Source organism: Pleurodeles waltl, chromosome 2_1 (genome assembly GCF_031143425.1).
Source record: "Pleurodeles waltl isolate 20211129_DDA chromosome 2_1, aPleWal1.hap1.20221129, whole genome shotgun sequence".
NCBI lineage: Eukaryota > Metazoa > Chordata > Amphibia > Caudata > Salamandridae > Pleurodeles > Pleurodeles waltl.
This window is the reverse complement of record NC_090438.1, coordinates 299916655-299941391: the sequence shown is the minus strand read 5'-3', so window position 1 is coordinate 299941391 and position 24737 is coordinate 299916655. Positions and strand designations below refer to the sequence as shown.

Here is a 24737-nt window from a genome sequence, read left to right as displayed (position 1 = left end):
CTCTTTACCCTCTCTAAGCAGGCACAGAGAGGGGAGAGCGGCTAATCGGGCCTGACCTGGAGATGTCAACCCCTTTTCAGCTGACTCGACAGAACTGTCAGGGCCCGGATGCTGGTGCAAAAGCTCTCCTCAAACGCTTGGCGCCCGCCCAATAATCTGCCTCCTGGACCGGGCCGAGCCCTCTCCCTTTTCTGCGCACCTAATCCTCTGCCTCAAGGGCACGGCCAGCACGCGGGGATTCCCGGCTCGGGCTTGTCTGCCCTCTTTCCTTGAGTGACACGCATTAATGCTTCCTTTCCTTTTGACAGCGGGGGTTTATGGACTGTGGTTAGATCGGGTGCTATGATACCCACATAAACGTACTCTGCCTTTAAAAAGAAAGCATCCTTGCATTGGAAGCAGTGAAAGGCTGTGTCTACGCAAAACACCCTTTGACCCGAGGCCCGCCGTGGGACGGGCTGAGTCTGAGGCTCGGACGGGAGGGCGTGGGGCGGGCGGAGGGCAGGCTCGTGGTTAACGGGGCACGACATTCTGCACATTCCTCTCCCGCACAAAGGGAGCATCAATCTCATTACTCATTGTCTGGGCCACGTGCACAGGCGTGCTAACAATAGCTTGCACACAGAGGCGATGTAAACATGTGGACCTAGGAGGGACAGCAGGGGTTCCTGTTTCACGGATCTTTGAAAAGTGCACCCTTCAGGCTGTTATCTGTGAGTCTCTCAATCTCTGCCTCAATGTGCAGAGGAGAGTGCCTGGTGAAGTGCACCCCTCAGCCTTTTAGCTACCTCTGCCTGCGCGTGCACAGGAGCGTGCCTAGTGCAGGGAACCGTGTGAAGTGCACCCCTCAGCCTTTTAGCTACCTCTGCCTGCGCGTGCACAGGAGCGTGCCTGGTGCAGGGATCCGCAGTGCCAAGTGCAGGGAACCGTGTGAAGTGCACCCTCAGCCTTTTAGCTACCTCTGCCTGCGCGTGCACAGGAGCGTGCCTGGTGCAGGGATCCGCAGTGCCAAGTGCAGGGAACCGTGTGAAGTGCACCCCTCAGCCTTTTAGCTACCTCTGCCTGCGCGTGCACAGGAGCGTGCCTGGTGCAGGGATCCGCAGTGCCAAGTGCAGGGAACCGGGTGAAGTGCACCCCTCAGCCTTTTAGCTACCTCTGCCTGCGTGTGCACAGGAGCGTGCCTGGTGCAAGGATCCGCAGTGCCTAGTGCAGGGAACCGTGTGAAGTGCACCCCTCAGCCTTTTAGCTACCTCTGCCTGCGCGTGCACAGGAGCGTGCCTGGTGCAGGGATCCGCAGTGCCAAGTGCAGGGAACCGTGTGAAGTGCACCCCTCAGCCTTTTAGCTACCTCTGCCTGCGCGTGCACAGGAGCGTGCCTGGTGCAGGGATCCGCAGTGCCTAGTGCAGGGAACCGTGTGAAGTGCACCCTCAGCCTTTTAGCTACCTCTGCCTGCGTGTGCACAGGAGAGTGCCTGGTACAAAGATCCGTGTGAAGCGGAACCCTCAGACTTTTTTCTATGAGTCTCTCAATCTCTGCCTGCGTGTGCACAGGAGAGTGAGTGCCTGGTGCAAAGATCCGTATGATGCGGAACCCTCAGACTTTTATATATGAGTCTCTCAGTCTCTGTCAGCGTGTCAACAGGAAAGTGCTTGCTGCAAGCTAAGCGTGAAGCGCCTGCCTCAGACATTTTTCCACGTATTTGCCAATGTCTGGCCACTTGTGTGCAGGACAGTCCCTGGTGCAGTGAATGCCAGTATGTGTGCAGGAATCCATTGGAAGGGCGTCGCTCAATTCCCGCCTCGTGTGCACTGGGCGGTCCCTCGTGCAGCTCATGTGAAGCGCCCTCTGAGAGCCCCTCAATCCCTGCTGCCATGTGCACACGCGAGTCCCTTCTGCAGGGATCACTGCGGAGTGCACGCTGTATCTGCCAGCGTCTACCTGAATGTGCACAAGAGGGACCTTCCTGAAAGAATCTTAGGGAAGTGCATCCCTCAGGCCTTTATTCACGAGTCTCTTTTCCCTGCTCGTTAGTGCAGGGATCATTGTGAAGCCCACTGTGCAGCTTTTTAACTACAAGTCGACCACTGCCCGCCTGCACGAGGAAAGACTGTTCCTAGTGCTATCATCCACGTTAAGTGCGAATTAGCTTGAATACATCGTAAAACCTTAGTGTCTTTTGGCAGAAAACGGGAGACGGGAGGGATCTGAGAAGTATGAAAACAGGAAATGTAAAAAAGCAAACAATACTCTTGTGAAGAAGTTCATACAAAGGGATCTCAAAAAATCTTGGACATGAGAGGGTACGAAAAGACAACTTAAAGCAAGTGTGAAATATACATAAAGGTATAAATAGCATCAAGGATTAACAAAAATACATACATTAAATGTCTTACTAGAAACAAATAAAAACATATGCCCTCAGGGCATGACAAACAACCTGAAGGCTGTCTTAGTTATTTTTAAAGAGTGTTAGGGTGGGACAAATTGCCTCATTTTGTTTTACTACCATGTGCCGATGATTGATTGCCCTTGAACATTTTTTCAAAATATTCCAAATGTCGAGTATTTTCAGGTAAACAGGTTGGTTGGCGTGAATGGGCACTCGGTGGCTTTACCAGACGGACTGGCAGAGGACTGAGGGGGCACCTTGAAGGCAGCAAGAGACAACCAGATGACCTAAGAGCGGAACTTTACAAGGGAGAGAGAGGGTGTGCTGCGGCACCAAGATGGTATATTCTTCCACACATATATGGGGATATTACTGCAGCTGTGGTAAACTGATGGTGGGTTATCAGGCACTCTAATTAGGATCCCTTAGCGTAGAGTGTTTAATCAAGTCACACATGTTCCAGTACTTGCCACTCACAATCCAATCTGAAATGTATTTGTTTCTCTACTTGTAAGAACAACTCATCTGTCTCTAAGCACAGCCTCATACATTGGAATGTCTTCATTTTCAGGGAGAACAAGGGTTGCACTGTGAAATGTATGAAGGGACTCTGAAAAATACATATGGTAAGCAAAGCCTTTGGACTGCAGGAAAAGTATTCTGGATGATCAATTTACAGAATGTATTTAGGTAGATCATCACTTTAAACGTGTCTCCACAGATTGATAGTTGATGGCATTTGAAACATAATAATAAACACTTATTTATCTGTTGATGTTCCACACAGCTGTGCATGCCCTTTCTTAAAACAGAAGCACTGTTTATTTCAAACTAAAATTTATGTGCCAATATATTTATCAGTATCTTTTGGTCACATCTTAATTTGGAAACAACTGTTCAAACTAGTGCAGAGTGCAGGCCTGAAATATGTTTATTAACATAATGTAAATTAGAACTTATAAAGAGGCAGCAAGGATTCCAAGGAAACTCCATAATAGAATAGGATCATTAGGGTCGAGCCTGCGTCGCATGCGCTTGTGCATGCATTTAGCTTACGAGACACTTTAGGAGTTAGAAAAGGGCTCGGAGCCCCGTCCATGTCATGTCAGTGTCTTTCATTGGTTTGTGGGCTTACCTGTTAAAATCTGCTTGCTTTCATTAGTGGAAGACACACATACGTGATTCCTTGTCCGGTGGTTAGCCCTCCTCGAGCGCAGCGAACAAGTACTGAAAACATGCGAGGCTTGCTGTCTCCTGTCAGGTTTGTGGACTACTTTTTATCTTTTGTTCACAGCGCGATCTCGCTTGGCAGACGTCGAGCGCTTTGCATAACATCGACCCTATTACATTGTTAATTGTTATCTTTTGCCTGTTGCGTAGATAATTGCACTTTTGCCGATAGATTTCACTACAAGTGAACTGTAGCAGCGCGATTGTGCTGTTTTTTTTCATTCAATGTGGCAAGAAAAATCCGGTTGGGAGTTTACAACTGCTAATAGCTGGAACTCAGAGAAACGCGAGACCCGTTGCATTGCAAATGCTTGTTTTTAATAGAAGCTAAATAGTTGCTGTAAAAAACGTATAACAGAGGTAAGAACGCAAATAGCAAATTACTTCCAGCCTTAATTTTACTAACTGTTCTGCATTTAATGCATCAGATTGAGGGATGGAGGCCATTGAAAATAGGGATTTTTAAATTCTAGACCGACGTTACTCAAAGTACGGCCCGCGGGCCGCCAGCGGCCCCACGGACCAACCTTGGCGGCCCGCGGAGACGTACAACAAACGGCCTATGATAATGGCCGCAGTATGTAAACATAGAAGAGGGCCGCGGGAGCATGCGCAACAGTGGCTTTTTTGCGCATGCTACCGCGGCCTTCCTCTATGTTTACTACGGCGGCCATTATTTATGGCGTTTCCGTGGATCCTGGAAGCCAAAGCCCCATAAAAGTCAGCGCTTGCAGCTAACTTTTACGGGGCTTTGTCATCTGCTTCCTGTCACCGGCTCCACGTCTGCTGCCCGCCTGCCTGCCTGCCGTTCTACATTTGTGGCATCTTTACAGTGCTTTGAGTCAGGTAAGGCTCTTTGGTATTTATTTATTTGTTTTTAATGTAGTGTGTGTGTTACTGGGGTAGGGGTGAGAGCAGATGGCGCTGTGTGTGTTACTGGGGTAGGGGTGAGAGCAGATGGCGCTGTGTGTGTGCGCTGTGTGTGTGTTACTGGGGTAGGGGTGAGAGCAGATGGCGCTGTGTGTGTTACTGGGGTAGGGGTGAGAGCAGATGGCGCTGTGTGCAGATGGCACTGTGTGTGTTACTGGGGTAGGGGTGAGAGCAGATGGCGCTGTGTGCAGATGGCGGTAGGGGTGAGAGCAGATGGCGCTGTGTGTGATAGACCGGACCCTGCAAGGGTAAGAACTGTGCTGCAGCATTGTTTAGTAATGTTTTGAAAAAGGGGGCGGGGTGGTTGTTCCCCCTCTAAGCCCCACCCCCCCGCCGTCACTTCAGTGCGGCCCTCGGCCGCAATCCAAACTGCAATTTTGGCCCCCGAGAAAAAGTTTGTGAGTACCCATGTTCTAGACATAAGAATATGTTTTTGTTTGAATTAATTACTTTGTAAGTGAATTACGGTTTAATACTATTACTAGATAAACAACAAACCTAGGTCATTTCAATCATTGAATAAGATCCTTCCATCTCCAAACTGAGATTATCACTACAAAGCAGAATTACTGCTCAGAAGATCCGAAGTACCCAATACAATCCTGCAATTTTCCACACAAGCATTCACTGAATAAGACAGTTGATGCACTGTTATCCAACTCCATAGTGAAAGAAAATAATCCCTACAAGGAAAGCAGCAAATGACCCAGTACCCAACTAATGGGGTGTAAATGGGTTACGGACAGGTACGGCAGGACACCCCGGTCAAAGCTCAGATCTTTTTTAAACCCCATAGCAGCAGTGGTGAAAGGAAGACCAAGGGCACCAACAAAGGGACAACAGCCGCTCATAGCACAGCTGATTATAATGTACTGTAAATCTGGAAGTTTGATGACGTGTACATTGTCCAACATTATGGTCATATGTCAGAAAAAGAGCAAAGTATTGAGCTACATATACAGGTAAAAAATAAATTAATGCAATACCAATGAGGCCTGTATTCTAATTCAATGTAGAACAAAAAACAACAAAATATTTAGTGGGACTTAAATAATGGACGATGATGTGATGACCAACTCAAGGGCATTCCTTTTCTCAACCTCAAAAGAAGAAAAAGCTGAGTCAGTTCTGCAGAAATTCAATCTAGTGACCTGCAGGTTCTAAACATATCTCAGCAAAAGACAGCTGATGCTATGAGCATTTTTCCTGGCTTTTTCAAAAACTGCCTGGCAGGCATTCAAAAGTGGATGTATCACAGTTGGCTCTGTCTTAAAGTCTTTATGATCTAAACAATAATACTAGTACTAGGGAACCTTCTTTCCTTCCAATTGGTCTTTCATTTGCCTAAAATCCTTTCAAAGCCTTTGCAAACTCGGTGTTGTTCCTGATGCCAACACGTCGATCATTACTCAGGTTAAGAATGCTAAAACGAATTCTACTGTCTGCTTTCTTTGAGCACACTGCTTCTGTTTCACAGAACTGCTCTGTTGCTGGCTGTGCTGATCGCCATAATGGACTATTAAACAAAAGGGGTTCGCCATCATGACAGACCCCGTCATGCAGTTGGGGCCTCACTTGAGTTAGAGGATAGACACTAAACAGCCACTAATGTTACTTTTTTAACATTTGGGGTGCCTAACCAAGATAGATGCTCAGGATAGCGGACAGCGCCCACTGGGTGAAGGGGGCACCTCCGTGGGCAGCACGGGTAGTGAAGCAGGCATTTAAGCGCAGGAGCCTGGAAGGACTACTAGTAATTTCCTGGTCTGTCCCGCTGATGCTACCACTGCTGCATGTGACCCCCAAGCTCCTGTTTGCCTGGAGTTTCAGGCCTTTCTTCCCAGGTGTCGCCCAGTTGCCGTTTTGTGCCCACCTCCACCTTGGAGCCCATTACCTCAGCCGGATAATCTCAGCAGCGCTTTTGGGCAGAAGAGGCCTCTCTGAGAACTTGATAGTGGATATTTCTTGGTTAGGAAAGAGGTTCCTAGAGTTTGGAACTGTCTGTCCGCATATTATCCCGCACAGGTTATGGATGGTCGGTCATCACTCAATGGGGCTTAATAAATCAGTGAGGTACTTAAACAGCCGTCTGAAGGAGCTTCTTAACATGGCTTTACCAAAATCAATCCCTTACGGTTGCCTCAGGGGCGATGCATTTTTTCACAGGAATGGCATTCATCTACCCGCCCAGGGCAATGAGATGTTTATCGAATCTCTGTTAGCTTTTATGCGACCCCATTTTTCTCAATTAGGAAAGGTCAACTAGAGATGGAGGCATGGACAGTCAACTCACCATCCAGACCTACTGAGAGGGTGAAGTTGTCCTGGCATCACAAACAAAAAAACAGGTAAATTCTGGATTGATTTAGCTTTAAATCTTATCTCAAGTGGTGGGAGGAGTACTGTGGTTTGTAGTGCAGGGCTGGGGATGTGCACTATAGTGATTGTCCTTAACCCTCTGGGGTACTATATTCTACTACGCTGTGGATGTTGGATTTGGATGATGGAGTTGGTGCTTGCACCAGAGTAGCAAGGTATGGTCCAGATCCATCTCCTGAAGGGTGAAAGGTTGGCTTTGGCATGGTTGATTATGGGCTTAGCTTATATTCTGGTCCAGGCTCCCTTTGCTGTAAGGAAGCAGGTAAGTTCATCCTCTGAACATTACATACGGAGGGCCCAGGAGTGTTCGCCTGAATACAAGTTGATTAACCAGTGCTGTAAGTGCCAGCAGGATTATCAGCAAAGAATCCATAAAATGTCAATTAGAAAATCCAATATCTAGTTTCCTGTCAATTCTATAATACGTTTTGTCGACTGAATCAGAATTTTATGTGTAATTGTAAATACAAAATGTGTTGAATTTGCTTGATGCATGTTGATGGATTGTGTACTAAACAGAGCCTGAGAGCTGTTTATGCTCTAATGTAATTTACCAAATGGTCTCAGGTCGTACTTGTGCATGCTTACCTTTGCTACATGACTGCCTTCTTTTTGGGCATGCCTCACCTGTGATTAGGTGTGGTCCTAACACCTGTTGCAGCGGAATGTACAGCAGCATACCTGCCAAAACTGCAAACCATCTGCATAGAGTGCAATACTATGCATCGCACCTTCTTGGCAAGAAGCACATAAATTACACTGATCAAAGACAAATGTCTCTTGGTTCCTGAATATACAACGAATTACTTTCAGATCGATAAATTTGAACATAATGAACCAGTACATAGTCAAGTATCTCTGTACCTTACTAAGTTGCAGTTACCAGAGTATCTGAAGAGACCAAGCTCAAGGCTTGGCCTTATGAAACTCACTTCCTGTTGTGCTATGGCACCAAAGACAATTCTCTAGTACCCAACAATTTCCTAACAACACAACTCTTCCAAAAAGTTTTTAGCCTGCTCCTGCTGAAGCAGGTGTTTTACCTACAGATTATTAACAAGTGTTTATGTAGTTTGAATAATGCATTTTGTAGAAAATGAATAACGTAAAGAAAAATAATGCACGTTTGAAAATGTGACCTCGGAGAATGGCCACCAGTGTTCACGAAATGTACTAATTGATGATTAATACTTATGAAATATTAAAATGTACTAAACTAATGTAGTAATATGTCATATTAAGGGTTATGAAGTATGCTCTAGCTTATTAATTGTAGGCCTTAACTTAGCGAGTTTCTTGGCCTAGTTTTGCCAGGCCTCATGCAGAATCTGTATTTCTAGCAGTTATTAAAAATGCTGACAGAGTGAACTAAACTGTGAAATGTCCATTGTCTTGTTAAAAGTGCTTAACAGAAGCTTTTCGTGAGAACAGACTAACAGGAGAGGATGTTCCCACTAGTGTAAAAACTTATGTGCAATGTGTGTGAGATGTACTTTCCCAGAATGAAGACACTGACTGGAGTTGAAGATGCAATAATATTGTCACCTGCGAGCCGGATGATGAGGACATCGTAAAGTGGACCAATCAACTTCATGAGAAGAGTGAAATAGTAGAATTCATAGATTTGGTATAGAAATATTACTGGGTGGAGTATAGCCGTACGATTAACTGACCAATACGGAATTAGGGGATAGTTTAGGTGACTTTGATATAACAACGCAACAGGGGGAAATTATTCAGATGATGATGAGACCAGAGAATTATTGTGATTTTGAGAGAAGAAGAGACTTTAGAAGAGATTTGAGATTCATTCTGTCATTGGGCCTGTACTCTCTGACTGAGAGCCTGATGCTTTGCTGATCGACTGATGACGAAGACTGATTCTGCTTGCTGACCCATACCATAGATAGGTGGATATGACAATGTGACTGTTATGCATTTTATGCCTTTTCTTTCTAGGTACCAACTGCGTTGTTTTGTTAGATGTTTTTCTAAATTTGTGTTCTAAATTGTTTTGCATGAAGCCCAACATGCGAATGCTAATCTGACGTTAGCTGAGGGCATTCAAATTGACTGACAAATTACGGGGACAAATGTTTGACGAGTAATCTTGCTGAATTCTATGTATGTCATATCATTATTGCAACTGATTTTGCTATTGATTTGCATTGTAGCACTAGAATCTGTTGTGATTCAAGCTTTGGATGAGATTGCGTTTCTTTCGCCGCTTCGGGCAACCACTATTGTTCATATATGTGTTTCATTTGATTTTGAGATTAATCTACATGACTTTAGTATTGTTAATATGAGGGAAATAAAATTACAACATTTTTATTAAAGGTGTGGTTATTCATGGCTGAAGAGCCATGGTGTATAATATTTACTAACTCAATTCATTACTGATTTTATTTATTACTAATGATTGTTGATTATTGTGAAATTATTATTGGTTCATGTACTGAAGCTATGGTGAGAACTTCTTTAATGAGTCAAAAGGTTTATCGACCTATTCGAGTCCCCTTGTAAGTTTACTTATTAAGGCCTGACGCACTAATACTCCCTAGCTGACAATCAAGCCCACAGAGACTTCCTGTCTCATTGTAATCAGTTCCCTCAAACTTCCTTCTCTTGAAATTTGTAATGGAATGGCTGGAACAGTGCAAACAAAATATTTACAAATATGGATTCAAATTACTCTGTGGCTTAATAATAATAAAAGTATTTTGAAAGCAAAGGCTGTAGAGTAAGTTATCATCCAACATGATATTTTCTTCTTCGCCTGTGTTTCCCTTAAATTCATATTTAGGCCCCACCACTCACTGATGATCATCTTTAACTAACAAGCTCACCATACCACTTTATTGGATTCATATTCACCATTTAGTTTAACTTAGTGGTATGGATTGAGGCAACGCACTGGACTGGGCTTATAAAGGGAACCTTTGGCATCCAGGGAAAGAAATAGCCTCCTTTACACCTATCACTTTCCTTGTCTTTTTATTTAAGACAGCTAACATGATCAGCACATTCCATCAACTTCTGTGACACATGAAAGCCATCGACTCAACAAGAATCACTTGCAAAATCACTGCCAAAGCTTGGCATGGATTGGACAAACCTATTTTTTCCTGTTGCAAATCTTTTCAATATATGCCAGTAAGTAATGTAGTATGGTTACCAAAAAGAAAAACCGAAACAGCTTTTTATAAAGATGTAGAAAAACATTTTAACCGTTAGGTGAAAAGCTATTATTTTTCAGAAGTGTATCTGTGACCCACACACTGACGTGCTTAAAGTGGTCACAGACCTATGCAAGCAGGTGTTCACTGTAATTATATTCAGTGCTACTGATAATATCCTTAATCGCAGATACCAAATTAGGTCAGTATATATATTTTAACCAATATCTGCTCAAACAAATCTTGCCCTACATACAGCTTACATTTTTACAATATCAGTTTTTAAATGTGATTGAACTCCTTCAATCCTATCCTATGTACAGACTGCTTGCTAACAGGTGCAGTAATAAATATTCTCCTGGCGTCCACAAATAAAGACACAGTTTTTCTCCTATGTACTCCAGCCCTCTGCTACCGAAGGAAGTATAATATATAGCACGCTGGACTTGGTCTTCATCTGTACCGTCAACACCCCCAACACCACCATACTTCCATCTCTTGGTCTATCGTTGGGAATTTAGTACTTGCTACTTAACTGCAAACATCTTTCAACGTTCCATCATAAGCATACTATCCTAATTTTATATCCCAAGAAAGATCAATCAGAAGATACTCCATAAAGCCTTTACAAACTTTTGGTCTCCTTCACAGACCTACATTTCCTCCATGACTCTCCACACACAAAGATGACCAAAGCCCTAGACTAGGTAGCTCTACCTTGTCACAAAAAACTAAAAACCAGCAGGACCAGTGTCTCACTAGTGTTTGAAATGAACTTGGAGATCCTAAAAAGATGAGGTAAATACTTAGCCATGGAAAAGGAACTATGCAGATGCCAAATTACTTACCACAATACAGTACAACTAACCAAGAAATTACTATGCCAACCAAATCTCCAAACAAATGAGCTTTTCAATATCTAGAGAGATTGAATGCATACAGAAATCCTAAAAAAACACCACAGTCAATACCGGCCAATTCTGTGAAAATGTACTCATCTTTTTACGATAAAAGACCCACAAATTTAAATCAAATGGGAGCCATCTCCATTCAACCCTTTTGTTACACCATCCACAAATCCCATCCTAACAACCTTCACCACATGGAGTCAGTTTCAAGAGTGGGAAAACAAAGGTTTTACATCTACTATCTTAACTGTGCCTTGTGGCCTCACTCACAGATCATTAACATTCACTCAGCGAAGGCATTCCAAGCATTGTAATATCCTCACTACCACAGAACAGATTTCCCAAGCCAGCAAAATAAGCCATCATCACACCTCAAGGTAGGTACAGCGCAGTTCTGTCCATTTCAAAGCTACATTTTAGAAACAATATCATGGAATGACAAGTCATGTCCAATGCAGGACTGTGTGGAGAAGAACAATATTCTCCATGACAGAAAATATATGTTCAAACCAGTGAGAGAAACATAAGCCATTACCACCAATATTATTGAGGGATCACTTTCGTCTTGAAACTGTTATATAGTAATTCTGATTCTACTTCATTTTTGGCAGCCTATGATATAGTGACAATGACTATAATACTGGGGGGAGTCACAGGAACAATTCTACAATGATGTTCATAATTCCTCTCTAACTAAAGCAAAACAATCAATATTTGTGTGTGTACTTATCAACTGTGGGATCTCACCGAGCCCATCCTATTTCATCTGCTCTTTATCATATAAATGAGATTCCTGGTCCAGCTTACCTCCCTCTACAGCACTCAATTTTAAATGCATACAAATGTAATAGAGTTCCAACTCCAAGCTGGCAAGAACTCAAACAAATTAAACAACACCACAAGATACCTAAGTACATCAACTGCTGGTTGAAATAAAATTACCTTCAATTGAACAACTGATAACTGAATTAATTAGAACTGAACGCATTTTCGCTCATTACATCTCATTACTGAGGCCTGAAGAACTCGGATCCCCAAATACTTCTGTAAAGAAATGTGTGGGTGATTAAAAACGCCAACCACGAACTCATGATGCTAAGAAGGATGTTGAACAGCTTCTGTGAAAACGCTTTAGTAAATATCACTGCAATATAATGTATACTGGAGCACCCAAACAGAAATTGAAAAGTTACAACTATTTTAGAATTATACTATAAAACTTGAGTGAAGTGGGACAAATCATTGTACATCAATCCAGACTTGATGTCACTCTCCCGTGCTCAGTACTCGAAATGCACAATGGCATCAGCCCAAATTACCTACAAAAAGTAATATCACATTGCATCTCCAATCACAACCTTCATTCGAGCAAGGAAAATGTAACTGCACAGCCTAGTTCTAAATAGAAGACTCAATGAATCAGAATCATGGAAGTGAAGTGCATGTGAATCTGGATTCAGTTTGCCCAGAATGGAGGAACCCAGCAAACTTATTTGGATCCTTTCTATGATGACGGGCAGGGTCCCACTCTACAGTCACAACATTCCCAGAGTCTAAATGTCTGGTATCCCACATCTCCAGATTGTCCTCTGGCCACCTACTTACCACAAACAGGTGCACTACAAAAACTGATACTCTGCTATCTTTAGTGCTACTGAGTTGCAACTTGGCACATATTAGCACTATAAAAAAATCAACAATAGGAGTAAGAGCGGATGTAATTCAGAGGAGTTTCCCTGCTTTCCACCTGTACGCCTAAGGTATAGGTAGGAGGGAGAGGCGTAGGGAAATATTCAAGTGTGCTGAAAGGAGTTCAAGAAGCTGAAATAGCCTAGTGCACCAGCGGTGTAAAGTATGAATCACCAAAAATAAAGAAGGGTTCAAAAGGCAGGCCAGTGGCAGAAAGTGACTACAGGGATATTGGCAGGCGTGGAATTGGCAGTGGTAAAAATCATAAAGGCATCATTTGATGTCCACACATGAATTTTAGCCATTCAAACAAATCACCAATATACAAGTAAGGAAAACATTTACTGTTATGCTCTAGAAGTAAATATACCTTCGCTATCATAATGTACATAGAACATTGTGCACATGTTGCTGGGTGGGGGGAGAGGGGGCTACCTGAATGCCCATTTTTTCAGAAACACAATATAAATCTTCATAAGATGCAGATGCAACCTAGGCTTAAATTTGAGCCTGAGTTCTGGGCTGACATCTAGGTTTAAGATGTGTGTTTGATGGTGGGTAGATGGGAATTTTTTCTACCGCAACTCATAATAGTAATTTTATTATAGTAGTGAAGACAAAAAACATTCAGCCACGTCTTACTGTTGCTTTCAAACACTACACCCCTTTTTAGCAAAATACCTCCTTCCACTTAGTATCTGGAGAATTTCAGCCCAATGCGAAGTTCTGTAAGTTTTTAGTCCTTGCACTGCACAGAATCACTGGCAATGAGATCTGCTCCCAAAGCAACCTTCTCACAAGTGTAAAATTCTTCCGTGCAAATGGAAAAAAATGGTGAAATTGAAATTTTTTTAATCTGCTCCCAGAACCAGTCACTGATTTTTATGCTACAGGGAACCCAACACTGAGCTATTCACACTGAGCAAAAATAGACATATGACCATCGGTTATTAATATAAAGTCACAATAGTGCTTTCCCACAGACAGCGTTGATATACATAACTATGGCTGTCCCATGCATTTTTATCCAGGTTTTGGTGGGATCTGTGATGTCCTTCACTAGATCGAGCAAATGGGAAAATGAAGTCAGGCACTTGGTTGCCAGTTCTATTGAAGAATTTTCTAGGGCGCATGGCCGGTTTTTGGGTGTGCCAGCAATATTTTTGTGATCTCGGCTAATGCTGTCACTTTAATCTTGGTGACTGCAGCCTGGGTTCAGAAGGGCTTGGAGGTCACTAATACCCTAGTTGTGCATAAGCTTGAGAAATATAAAGGTTAACGTATAAAGGAAATTATAGACCAGCTTGTACATAGCGGGATGTAGCGGATGGGTTGCGGGACGCTCACTAGCCAGCCCAGCTGTTATAGCTTTATAGCAATGGTGCAACAATGATGTTCCAAATACTTTCTACATAATTTGCTTGATATAATAAAACAGCCGGTTATTTCCAACCCACTTGAAATTGCTCGCTCTGGAAATAACTGTGTGTACCTTAAGGGCATAACTTCTTTTTTATGCACAGCAGAATGGTGAAAATAAGTCTCTCTCGCAAGAGCACAGTTTTTGTAGTTCTTAAGTCGTCCTAAAATACCCAAAGTTCTGCCTCCATGAATTGTATTACGAGCAAGAGCTATGCACGGCTGGTATTCCTTCAGGATGCTTTGAGAATTGTTTGCATAGTACTATCACTACACTGGAAAATTATTATTTCTGTGACCAAGTGCTTTGCATTACTAAAGACAGGTTTAACTTCTGCTATGGGAATTACTGTATATATGCTTTTACTGACAGGGATATTTTGGAGTAATACAAGGCCTACAGTGTACATATATGTATTCTCACCATAGGCCTTGCGACTTACAACACTAGAAGATGGCAAGCACTACACAAAAACAATGTATCATTTCTGGGACCAGTTTGGGGTTTTTGTCTCACCTCAGTGTGTGATCCTTCATCAGGCAAGTACAGATCTTTATTCCACCTGCCACAGGAACTGACAGCAGTACAATTCAAAAAGGTGCTGGCTTGTCGAGATTTCTTCGTACAAACATGTTCCACACTTACTAGACTTGGTGCTTATGATGCAAAGGTGTTACTTGGATTATATGGAAGCCATATTATTTTAACTTTTGTGTACAATCTGTTGTAGTTTTGCCATATTTTTATGCTTTACTATAACGACTGGCCTGAGATGTGTGTATTACACTCCTAAATACATTGCAAATCAATCTTCTAAACATTTCTGATGCTGCTTTCAACAGAAAATGGCTTGGTTCAGGGCTAGAAACAAACAATTGCATTTGTTTTCCATCTAGACAGCAGTGGTATACTGACAACTGCTGTAAACACCCCATTTTCACAAATAATCAAACAAATTGGTTTGAATAACTAATAATGAATACCCATCAAAAGGATCCTTGTGAGGCATGCTTTTTTTCCAATTAGGGATTATGCTGCACTGCTCGGTGGGATACCAGAAACGCCTTTGGCCAACTACTGCTGAAATGTGAGCAAGGTACCATGGAACTCTGCATTGGTAATGCGTTTGCCACAGGGGCAGCTCCTTTGCAAAGGTGAAGGAGCATCGCCCCCCTGGCTAAGCCAGAGACTGAAAGATAAAACAATAATGTTTTATCTTTCAGCTGCTGTCTCAGCTGGCAACATGTGAAGGAAGGAGCAGGCTGAACCACAGGAGGGGGGAGGAGGAGAGAGTGCACCTAGGTCCGCATGTGGGTTTGGCCAGCTGTCTCAGGCCAGCTAAACACACATGCGCACTTAGGTTTTTCCAGCCTGGCTGTGTTGAACAGCCGGGCTGGAGAAATTGCACAAACCCCAGCAGCAGTCCAACCTGCTCAGAGCAATCCTCACACTGCTTTTGTGCTAGGTTTAGAATGAAAGCAGCACCAGGATTGCTGGGGAGCCTGTGCTGGTATCCCACTGAATGCTGGGACACCAGAAGAGGATTGAGGCGGCAGCTGGCAGCGACGGGAAAAGGTACATTTTTTTTGCCACTGTTTTTTATTGCCCCGTCCCCGAAACCACCCCCCCTACCCGCCACTACCCTTGAGATGAGCAGCAGCCGCCACTGGTATGCCACAAGAAATATTGTACATGTTGCAGGAATTCTAAGTTAATTAGTAAATCAACACTGACAACTTGCTGATGGTTTTTGTTGTATATATGCTGTGCATGGGAGTTTGTACAACGAATGACTGAATTCATATTTTAATGTCAATTAATTAAAATGTGTACCTATATATAAAAGAATGACAAAATCACCAACAACTCATTTCAAGAGACAGTTAACACCTTAATAAAACATGTTTGTCGAATATTTCCCAGTCAGTAAATGCATATGTGCAGTCATTTGCATACCAGTCCAAACCTGTCTGTAGTAATACAAAGAACTTGGTCACAGTAAGTATAATTTTCCAGAATTTCAAATAGTGCAAGCAAGAGGTGTTTAAAGGCAAATAAAACCATAAAAGAATCGGCCGCCACCTTGATGAAGGTGTGCCTGTGGCCTGCATTTGCTGATTGATAGAAATTGAAATTAAAGTCAGAATCTCGCCAAAGCAGACCAAGTTCACCGGAATCTCTGTTGTCGAGCAAACATTTGAAGCATTCTTACAAGCGGAAATCCCAAATGTTAAGAATATTGGCATCAGTAAAGTCTGTTGCATGAAGAAATTCCGGGCAGCGGAAAAGTAGGTGAAGCATAGGCTCTCTCTTACACTTACAACAACTACAAGGTCCGATCCTAAAATCCATACCCTAGCTGGATCGATACAAAAGACCATCAGTCTTGTGCAGAGTTCGTAGACAAGTACTTTAACTGGGAAAGTATCAAACACAAGAACCATACCACACACAACACAACTTCTATACTGCTCCAAGTTACCAAGCCCTTTGCAAAATTAGGGGGCACTTAGATGTGCAACTAACAGCATTCAGAAGGTAAAACCGAACTTTGTTATTCACAAAACGTACGTCTGCACTAGCAAATAGATTACTCATATGTAAAATTACAACAGGATGGTGTCATTTTAGATGTGAGTCAACCCCTAACCATGGCCGGCTTTAGGCGTGGGCGAGCAGGGCGCCAGACTTTCAGGGGGGAGCACTTGGATTGCCTCGAAAACTTCTTTAATTTGTTTAATTTTATAACAGGCCTCCGGTTCTTTCTCGCCAGGTGCTGCACAACTCTTTCCGACCTTTTATATCCTTCTGTTTGCTTCCCCTTGCACCCCACTTCGCACTGTCTCCCCACCCCTCCACCCACACCTTTGTCCTACCATTTCTAACTTCACATCTGAATAGGTGATTCAGGTGAGGGGGGGCTGGCCTGTGAACACGGAAGCCCTCCACCTTCACCACCAGCAGCAGGGAGGAGTCAGGTTAGGTCAGGGGCAGACTTTCCAAAGCTCTCACCAACCAACTGCTTTGGCCCGTAAACATCTGCCCACCACTGCTGGGCGGCCAGCGAGAGGTGATTTATCGTGTTTACTTCTTTTCCTCGTGCAGACATAGTGGGTACAACAGTGCCAGACGGCAGAACAGGCTTCTCTCGTTCGCACGGAAAAGGTGTCGCATAGCAGACGCACCAGCAGCACACGCAGTAGTAATTCCGCTGATCAGTTACAAAGGGTTAAATTATGAGACCGGAGAGGAGAGGAGGAGAGGAGAGGAAGGGGACGGGGCAGAAAGGGCGCTAATTTGATTTCGCCGGGGGCACTATCGTAGCTGAGGCTGCCTCTGCCCCTCGCAGTTTTATTTTGTGGGCCTGCTCGGGTGAAAAACACCTCTAAATCCTTTCTAACACTCAACTCACGAGTTTGTGGACGTTCACAAAACATTTACAGGCAATTACAATGCCAAATGTGTAAAGTTTACGCAGGTGAATATGTTTGGAAAGCTGCAACAGTCACAGCTTCCCACGAGTACTGCTGGGAATCTTTGCCATCCCAGGGGAACAAACTTTCAACTTTTTTTCTTAATAGGGTCGCTAGCTGTGGCTACCACTGTGGGCACGCGCACTGCTATCTGTCTAATGTACTGGCAGCTGTAACCTACCTGATCCTTTCTCTTGAATAGTTATGAGTGACAAGGTAGGGGCATTTCTATAGCTAAACAGGCGCTTGAAAAGCTAGTAGGTCTGGCCTTGGCAGGCCTGTAACTTTATATTTTGCCAAAGTATGCAACAGGCAGTAAAAGCAGTACTTAATTTCTAAAAATGAGTGCTTGTGCTGAAGGCCTGCTCAGAAGCTCGAGGTGAGTGATATTAAATGTCTGTGCACCAAATCCCAAGCCTTGGTAGCTGTGAATCCAATGCTTCTTTAACCATTATCAGACACTCCCTGCCCCTTTACATTCACTCTTGCTTGTCCCTACTTTCTCCTTTTGTGACGGTTTTTCCATCTTTCTCTTCCACCTGCCGTCCTCTTTCTGTGTTTTCTTTCTCTTGCTATTGGTAAGGACTGACAAGGAAAAATATGTGCCGGTGCCGAAAATTGAGTAGCAGTGGGCCCCAGAGGCAACAACCGGGTCAATTGAGGCACTCAGTTAAAGTAAGAAAAACTTTAAAAAATGTTTCAGGCTCTATGTGACATGCATAAGTTTTAAAAAATAGTAAAAACTGACTCATTACAAAAAACAAAAAAACAAAAAAACACGAAAAAAGCTAAAATAAAATCACAGCTTTTCCTACCACCTTTGTCTTGGCATGAACTAGTCTAATTTTTGGGTGGACAGTCACGTGCGCAAGCTAAGTGCTATAATCGTGAAGAGAGCCAAAGGCTGAAGAGGGCTAATGCAATGCCTCATGATGTGTAGCGTGGTTAGTGGGTGCAAAATATAAATTATGTTTGTACAGACCAATGGATGAAGAGGCTGCCTGAAAGGCTCTCAGGACCTCATTATGAGGTGGCCAGACTCTGCTGTCGAGATACCAGAAGGCCAGACTTTAAATTACGAGCAGGTGTCTCCACAGGAGCCATTATGAGTTTTCCTCCAAAATGGGGAAAAACTGCTAATACTCAGAATTACTGGTTGCTTTATTGGCCAGTTTTTCGCCATTTCAGCTAAAAAACACAAAATGTTGACATCTCCCACCTGCTCTGAGCAAGTAAGTGCCTGTGATGCTGCCCTTCTGGGTGTTGGGTGGGTAGAGAGAGGTGAAGGCACACTTGTGCCTGTTCAGGGGAGCATTATCACTCTCCCTGCTTCTGGTTGGGTGGGGGCCAGGTAATGCTGCTGCCTGTAGCCCCTGCCCTGCAGAATGTCATACAGGCCCAGTGTCTCTGGGCTATGAATTATTGGATCCTGAGTTTTCGAATCAGGTAACTCCAGACCCAAACACATGCATAATGGAGACCTGTATTATTTCACCCGGATTTATCGCTCCTTATTTGCTGCATCAAAGTGTGCACGCTTGTACAGTTCCAGCATTCACAACACTGAGCTGCATCTCAAAGTGCATCAGCATGTTCAGTGCTAGCATTCATGCCCTTTAGCTGTATCTAAGCGTGCCAGCTTGTAATGTGTAGGCATTCACAACTCTTAGATGCTGGTCTATTTGTGAGTCTCTACAGAGATAGCATGCACAGTTTTAACTGCTGGTCTAGTTCAGTTGCTGCTTGTGGGGGTTACACAGGGCGGGGGAGAGAGCAGCAGGGGGATGGGGGAAGTATATATTTTTTTTAAACGTACCTGCGCGCAACTGCTCCTCAATCCTCCTAGTAGGCACAGAATCCCAGCCTGCCCTGCGGCCAATCCTGTGCTACTCAGAGTAGTGTTAGAATTGTCTGGGAGCACCCAGCCAGGGCGCTACCAGGCAGACTGGGACCCTCTGCCTGCTCTTTTCAGCTCGGCAACACAGTGCCGGGCTGGAGAAAGCACTGTGCGCATATGTGTTTGGCCGGCCCTAGAACGCCAGCCAAACACACATGCGCACTGAGGGGACTGCACAGTGCACTCCCCTCATCTCAGTCATCCCATATGGCCCCACCCCTTTCACAACGAAAGGATAATAAACATAGTCTATTATCTTTTTGTTGTAAACGGTTTGCAGCTTCTGCTGCTGGCGGGGAGGTGACGCTCCTCCACCATAGCAGAGGAGCCGCTGCTGGTCTAGTTGTGTCCACTATACGGTGCTAGCATTCGCACTAACATTCATAGCTTCAGCTCATCTAGGTTTGCCAGTTTATACGGTACAAGTATGCACAACTCTCAGCTCTTGCTCAAAGTGCACTAGTATGTTCACTACTAGGATTCACATCCTTTACCCTCTGGTTTGTGTGAGACGGCTAGTACAGCACTAATTTTCACAACCCTTAGTAACAAGTTTAAGTGTGCAGCGCACCCTGTACCGCCATTTGCACACCACAGATACTGGCCTATGTCCGCGTCACTAGAGCACGCACATACAGTGCTCGCAGTGACGCCCCTCATCCTCTGATCTAACTGTGTTCCCTTGTACAGTGTTAGCATTAACGGCCTTTGACTGCTGGTCTGTATCTACTGGCTCGCACGGTATGTCTTTTAATGCTACCATTCACATCACCTAACTGCTCAATTGTGCTCAGCACACAATACTAGCATTAGCACCCCTCAACCACTAGTCCAAGTGAGCCCGCTCTCAGAGTAATAGCATTCACAACCACTGGTCTAAGTGTACCCACTGGCAGAGTACTAGAATTCACACCCACTGCTCTAAGAATGCCCACTGGCATTGAACTAGAATTCACACCCACTGGGATGTGTGCACACTCGCAGAGTGCTAGAATTCACACCCACTGGGATGTGTGCCCATTAGCACGATACTAGCAGCACCCCTAAACCACAGGTCTAAGTGTGCCCACTCGCAGAGTACGAAGTGCATTCGCACCCACTGGTCTAAGTGTGCCCACTGGCAGAGTACTAGAATTAGCACCCACTGGGATGTGTGCCCACTAGCACGATACTAGCAGCACCCCTAAACCACAGGTCTAAGTGTGCCCACTCGCAGAGTACGAAGTGCATTCACACCCACTGGTCTAAGTGTGCCCACTGGCAGAGTACTAGAATTCGCACCCACTGGGATGTGTGCCCACTCGCAGAATACTAGAATTCACACCCAATGGGATGTGTGCCCACTCGCAGAGTACTAGAATTCACACCCACTGGGATGAGTGCCCACTCGCACGACACTAGCATTAGCACCCCTAAACCACAGGTCTAAGTGTGCCCACTCGCAGCGTACTAGCATTAGCTCCCAAGCTGGACTTGCCACACTGGTGTCATGCTCTAAGATGAAAGGCTGATATGTACACTGACATTACTAAGTTACTTTTATTACCACTCAAATGGCAGTTACAATTCCTGTAGAAAAAAAAAATTCTATTCACATCACACCGTGTCTACGTTTCATAAAGTCAAAAATCATCTGCCACGAAACCCAATCCATCTCATTTAATTTTTGATGTATGCAGGAAATAGCAGTGAACGTCTACCGTCCTGCCAGTATCAAAGGCGCACATTTTCATGTGGAAAAATACTGCTGCTTCCGAGCAGACCTGGAACAGGAAGTGAAGAAACTGGCGCTCCAGCTGCCGCCCCAGTGCAGTCTACATGAAAGCAGCTACGCCGCGCTTCCGGCCACACGATGCGCAGCCCGGCGTCCTATACAACTGAGGATGTACAGCCAGCCATTCGTCCTTGCACACTGGTGTATCTGAAAAACGCACTTGTTTGTAGGGGACCCAAAAGCAGAGTTTTCCTATGTAATCGCGTGACTTTGCCCAGAAAAGTACAGAGGAGGGTAGTTTTCAATTACAACAGCTGGTCACATCGTATTCCTACCTCAGTCAGCTCCGTTTCGAGGCGCCTTTTCAAAGCTAAAGTACTTCCTAACTCGCAGAGCATGGCCCCCCTGGCGCACTCCACTACCGCCGCGCTCTGTACAAATCCAGCGTGCACAATATTCCAGAAGGACCTGGGTTCATCCCGACAAAGACATAAAGTCGTTGCTGCCAATGCAGATGTGCCGCCAAACCTGAGCTGTTTCTTGCGAAAGTCCCACCCTTGCGGGTCTGCCAATCAAACCCCGATCACGAGGCCGTTTCCTCGGGCTGAATACAGTTCCTTATTGACTCAGCTTATGTCTGCAGCGTGCTGCTCGCAGGCTCTGGACGGCTCTGAGGCACAGATCAGATTACGTAGGGACATTCTAACTGAACATGTGCAGTCAGGAGCTTGGGGACAAAAATAAACAGTATGTATGTGGCAATTGCACTGTGTGCCCAATGAAAAAAGTCTGCATCCACAGATCAATTTCAAAAGACTATAAAGCAGGGACCTTGTGTAGCTCACCGAGTCAATGGCTCCTGTATGGGATTTTCAAAGCACTGCTGAAACTGAAAAGCAACCTGACCCCCCCCCCCTCACCCCCCACACCCCCACCAACCCCGTGGTCTCTGCTATCGACTGAAAATCCACCTGAACACACCAGAGACACTGAAATGGGCAAGAAACCATTTCACCATTTCTGATCCAACAGGAGCTCATGTGATTGGCTAACACTCACCCTGACTTCAATCACTAGAATTCCATACATTTGGTTCACCGAGAAGTAACTGCCCTGAGCTCATGGAACTCTTAGAAATTAGAAAGAAATACCCCTGATCTTGTGGGATTACATAGGTCTGGTTAGCAACTGCTCTGGGTTGTCTATGATTGGTTCACAATGGTCTTGACACCAAAGGATTACTAAAGATGGTTAATAATCAATTTGTTCTAATTGGGGTCTTTAAGATTGTTTGCCATTACCCCAAATTCAGAGTACATGCCAGGACTGTCCGGATTGGCCTGTAGTCACCATGGTCTTATACAAGCCGACAGGATTGGTGAGCAATTGCCTTAATACTGAAATGGATGCCGGATTTTCCTGATCTTGTTAAAACATTATCAGCCATCACTGAAATAAACACACACTACGAGAAACATGGAAGATGTCATAGTTTTTTGGATGACAATCTACCAGTGAATAATTTAAATAAATAGGTGCCAGAGCCCTTCTCAGGAAGCCACCGCAGCTCGCACCAACTACTGCCACTACCGGCGCTGCCAGTGACGGTACCTACACAACTGCTAACCGTCAGACTGCCACACGTTTGACAACTCAGACTGTTCAAGGCCCCAAAGCTAAAAGAATGGTTTGGCAGCAGGTATTAGTTGTTTTAAATGCATATTGAAATAATAATCAACTGTTGTTCTACTTATGTTTAAATTACGCAAATGGCACCACCATGTGGCAGCTGTCATAAGTGCTGTTATTGACAATTAAGTGCCAGTGCTGAGCACCAGAAACCACCGGCTCAAATGAAGCACTGCAATCTACATGGAAGAAATACGCAACATACTAATGAAAAACACTGGAAAAATTATTTACATGGGCGGGAGACACTGCAGATAGAAGGTATGTAATTGCCTTCCTTGGAGATCCTGAGTACAAATGCTCAGTAAGAAGCTGCAGATGAATGTCAGAATCCCAGTGGGAGTACAAGGATGTGCTTGGACCCTGCCATGTACAATCAACTAAATATAGAGAGAGGCCAACCCAGCCAGACAAGAGGTCAACTAAATAAAATTGGCATTTTGAACATGATGACGTCCTACCCTGTTAGTGGTCTTTCCGTACTACAGAATTAATGGAGCTGCCCTGCATCTCTCAGACGTAACAACCATAATGAAGGGGGGTGAAGTCCCCCTTATTAGGCTCTCCCCGGTCATTAGATATTATGAAATGGGATGGCTCTTGTTCCTGTCTGCAGCTCACTCCATTTAATACACATAATACTGGGGATGGCTTTCTATCCTTCAAGGAGTGCACCCATTCTGTCGATGTAAGGTATGGGTAAACTCACAAGGCCTCCGCTAGCCCATCCAGTACAGAGAGCTAATGAAGAAGGTAGGTTTCCCAGACTGCCAAGAGCCTGCCCCATACATTAGGACAAAGGATAGTGGTCATCTCCTCTGACTGTTTGTTCAGTATTGTAAACCTAATGGATGGAAGGGGCCCCTAAGGATGGTATGATGGTCAAAACAGATGTAATCAAGAGTGAAGGCAATGAAGAAGGCTGGACGCTTAAGCTGCCATGATCTAGATGCGTACAGCAGGTCACCCAGGAAGTATTCTCCCAGGTCATTCCATGCGTCAGAACTAAAGCAGAAGGTGAACTCCCCAACCTCAAATCAGTGCAAGTCCCAAATTAAACCTAACATAAAGAACAGGGTCCGCATCTGCAGGAACCTCGTTGCTGCCTCGTACAACAGATAACATGTAAAAGTCAGGTTTTCAGCGTATCAAGCAGTTGCTATAGAAATTAGTGAGCCCCCTGATCTGGTAGGAGCCTGCGCCAGACAAACAACCCGAAACGGGGGCTGAGTTCCCAAGACAAAGCAAGGGGGGAGAGTGGAGTCCTCATTAGTCTGCTAAATTAAATAATACTGTCCCTATTTTGTTTTGAGCCTATCCTCTCACTCTAGTTGGTAGGCTCAAGCAGTCTGTGAGGTCATATTGTGCTGCAACTCATTAAAATAACAAGCATTAGCAAAGCCAAGAGGTCTCGCCTATGCAAGTGGTATTGGCTTGGCCAATGTGTTTTAGCCATGTAGTTCACCAGGTTGATTGCTGTTCAGCATGGCTAAAACTTAGTGGCATAGAGGAGAGTGATGTGGAGTGTTGTAGAGTGAAATGGCGAAGAGTAGAGTAGAGTGTTGTGGAGTGGCAGAGAGTGCCGTGTATTGGAGTGACATAGTGTGGAATCCCATATAATGGCACACACTGGAGTGGCATAGAGTAGAATGGACTGGTGTAGAGTGCATTAACGTAAAGTGTTGCAGAGTATAGTGGCATTAAGTGCAGTACAATGCAGCATCGTGTATACAGTGGCATAGATTAGCGTGGTGCATAGTAGAGTGCAGTGGTGCAGAGTGGAATAGTGCAGAGTGGAGTGGCAGAGATGATTGGCATAGAATGGAGTGGTGCAGAGTAG

General features: G+C 44.5%; 1 protein-coding gene across 6 annotated transcripts in view; it reads right to left on the bottom strand.

Moving 5' to 3' along the window:
- MBNL3 (muscleblind like splicing regulator 3) overlaps window positions 1-24737 on the bottom strand; it is a 525152-nt gene that overhangs the window by 419671 nt on the left and 80744 nt on the right. Inside the window, exon 1 of one of the 6 annotated variants that reach the window (XM_069212522.1) lies at window positions 21544-21775. The exons of the other annotated variants lie outside the window; for them this stretch is intronic. The gene's annotated coding sequence lies outside the window, so the exon portion shown is untranslated. Of the gene's footprint in view, window positions 1-21543; window positions 21776-24737 lie in introns of those variants that run through there. 6 annotated transcript variants of the gene reach the window in all.